Source organism: Cyrtonyx montezumae, unplaced genomic scaffold (genome assembly GCF_038088225.1).
Source record: "Cyrtonyx montezumae isolate F1298 unplaced genomic scaffold, pur_monq_1.0 scaffold_23, whole genome shotgun sequence".
NCBI classification, from domain to species: domain Eukaryota; kingdom Metazoa; phylum Chordata; class Aves; order Galliformes; family Odontophoridae; genus Cyrtonyx; species Cyrtonyx montezumae.
Genome location: NW_027071970.1, coordinates 11,619,126 through 11,622,419, shown reverse-complemented (window position 1 = coordinate 11,622,419; position 3,294 = coordinate 11,619,126).

Sequence of the window (3,294 nt, the reverse complement as noted above, 5' to 3'; positions counted from 1 at the left end):
GCTTTCTGTGGGGGGGTTACGGGGGGGGGGGGGCTGGATGTTTGTTGGTTTTTCTTTGTTATTGTTTATTTTTTAAGGCGTTCGTTCCTGCAATCATCTGACGTGTGGTCGTTCATCCGGTGCCACCTCTTCCTCCCCTCCTCGTACTCCTCAGCGGGGAGAAAAAGCGACTCGATGGGTCACAGATGGCACAAGGGGAAATAAAACGTTGTGCTTAGGAGGGGGCCGCGTGTGAGAGTCACCCGTTGTCCTGCAGGACACTTCCTCATACCGTTTGCCAAGCACGGTGTGCTCGTATATAGATGCTTCCATCTATTTATCTGTATACCTGAAATGCTGAACTGAGTGTCAACAAAGCAATTGGTTGTGACTTTTTTTTAACTGAAACGTCTCCTGCTAAAACAAGCAATTGTGGGAAAGCCTTTAAAATGGGGACACGGACACTACCTCTGTTCCTGCTGACTTCTTGCTGTGCTTTGTTTGGGGTTGGAAAGGCTTTTACTGACTGTTACCTGGAGGAGTTCCCTTCCTGTTAGCTGTGATCTCCTGGAGGAGCGGTGCTGGGCTGTCCTGCACGCTGCAGTGTCAAGTGAAGGAGCGTGGAGCTGTGTTCATCCTGACTGTGCTCTGTCAGCATTGTCCTCTGCTGCATGACCACGTGAGTCGTCGTTGTCTCCTGGTGGTGACGGAGTGCTTCCAGGTCGTGTTGCTGTCTGAGGTTCCTCGTGCTCAGGTGGAGAGGTGCTGTGCCCTTTGGGTGTTGTTTTTGTGGTTTGTGATGTCCCAGTGATGGTGACCAAGCAGTGCGTGGCCGTGCCCTGTAGTGAGGCTCTGTGTGATGCTGTGTTGGTGTCGTGGGGGCCCTTTGTTGGGCTGCTGGTGGCTCGATGAAGCCAACCCCTCGTGGCTGGAGGGACAGCTCCTGGCTGCTCGTGTGGCCGTGGCAGTGTGGGGCAGAATGGGGTCGGACCAAAGCTCACAGGGCAGGAAGCTGCCGGGCCAAGAGTGAGCCCCAAACCCTCCCAATCCCTGGAGAGCCCTATCAGAGCCATCCGTAACGATCCTCCTGTTGAGGTGAGGGAAGAGCAGGTCTGTGAGCTGCCGCTCTCAGCCCACGTTCATCAAAACTCCAATGGTTTGAGAAAGGGAGCCGTGGGCTTTGCTGTCCTACGTGCCCAGAGTTTCCTTCTTTCTCAAGACTGTACTCTTTCATATGAACAGTGTGAGGAATTGAAGGGACTGGGAATCAGAGTCTTGAATTCCCCACGTGTATTCAGGGGCACAGTTCCTGCTTCCCCCGTGAGCCATCGTGGGCAGCAGAGCTCCTGCTCGTGGGGCCCTGGAGGAGGCACAGGGGGCTCTGCCTCCTTTGGGGCGTGGGATGACACGGGCTCGTGGGGATGCTGCTGCCCACTGCTACCACCAGGAGCAGCAGCACTGTGCCATGGGGGGGGGGGGGGGGGGTCTGTCACCAAAGCCGTGGTGCTCCCAGGCTTGGATGTGTTGCATGTAGATGGTTCTCTTTTGTTTTCCACCTATGGTTCTTTTACCATGGAGTGCCTTAAGACTAGTTTACAAACACTGAGCTGTCCCCTCTGGTTGCTGTTGGTCCCTCTGGTGCTTTCGGTGCATCCCGCGGCGGTGACACCGCTGCCCCTTCCTCACCCCTCCCCCACTCGGGGGTTGGGGTGCTCAGCCATCCCCGGCCCTGACCCCAACCCCAAAGGGGGCTGCGCAGCAGAGGGGTGAGCAGTGCATCGCTGCCCTCTGCATCCTGTCCCTCTGTCGGTTCTGTACTGATGTGCGGTGGGGGGGGATGCGCCGTGATGCATAATGCACTTTTTCCTTTTGTTTGGTTTTTTTTGTTTTATTTTTTTTTTTACTTTTGGTTTGTACAAACGTTCCGTATATTTTATGGCCCTGTGAGAAAAATAAACTGTTGTTTTTTGGGTTGGTTGGTTTTTTTTTTTCTTTCCCCTGTTACGAATGAGGTTTTTTGGGGTGGGCCGGGCTCATCCTCCCCGCCCCGCCGCGAGGGTGCGGAGTGCTGTGGGCACAGCTGTGGCTTTGCAAAGGGAAAAAGGGGGAAAGCGAGCAAGAATACGGCGATTTCTCTTTCCAGAGCTCCTGGGCTGGGGGTGAGGAGCTGCCCCGGGGGTCCCCAGCGTGGGGAGAACCTCCACTCGAGCAGCCCTTCCCCGGCACCCACGGCGTTTTGGCCTTTAAAGGCAAACAGAGCGGGGCTGGGGATGCTCCTCGATGAGCCCCCAGCGGCCCCGGGCCGGTAGCATCTCCACCGCAGCGCTTGGGGGGGGGTGGGCAGCAAGATTCTCTTTGTAGCCCCTTTGCCCCCTCCACCGGGCTCAGTCTGCCTCCACTGAGCATCTCCCACGGGCTGGAGGTGAGCCCGCAGCTCAGGGTGGGGGGGCTGGGGGGGGACACGACACCGCGCTGTGCCACATCCCAGCGGAGGGCCACGAGGGGCGGGAGGGCAGCGCCTGTTCGGTGCCCTTTGGGCCAATTTGGGAGTTTTTCTGCATCCCGCAGTGGGATCCCGCCCCAGGGCAGCGCTGCACCATAAAAGGCGAAGCGCAGGGATGGAGCCCGGTGCCAGGCGCCCGCTCCCCCCGCGGCCGAGCTCCCGGAGCCCGCTTGGCAGCGGTGGCCGCATCCGAAGGGGAAAAGGGGGGGGAGGGTGTGTGTGTGTGTGGGGGGGGGGGGGAGAGCTTTGAGCTCGCAGCGCTGTTTAGAGAAGCACCCCGCACATCCAGAGGGATTTCTGCTGAGTTACGCCTCGGGGTCTCCTATGGGAAACCTGTTTGTGAGCGCGGCTGCCGTTGGGCTCCGCTGTTGGTGATGGCACAGAAACTCCCTTAGCACTGATCCGTCCCCGCGCTCGCTGCAGCCGGCCCGGCCCTCCCGGGGGCCCCGAGCCAGCACTGCTGCGTCCCAGCGAGCCGCGGGCGGGCGGCAGCTGCGGGGCGAGCCCGGCACTCCCCGGCCAAGGGCGACCCTGGCCCCAAATCACTGAGAGCAGAGGGGAGCGAAGAAAGGAGGAGAGAGCCCGGAGTGGGATGCGGAGGGAGCGCTGCCCATAAAGCGCCATGGGGCGGCACGTGGTGCGGCGATGGGCGCTGCGTGGGGAGCGACCCCGGGCCCCGCGCTAGGAGCTGCCGGCGGGCAGCCCACGGCCACGAGCTGAGAGACCCCCGCGATGTCGGCGCGGAGCGAGGAGAAGGCAGCGAGCCCTGGTGGGAGCGAGGCGCCGAGCGTGGCAGCCTCCACCTGGCAGTC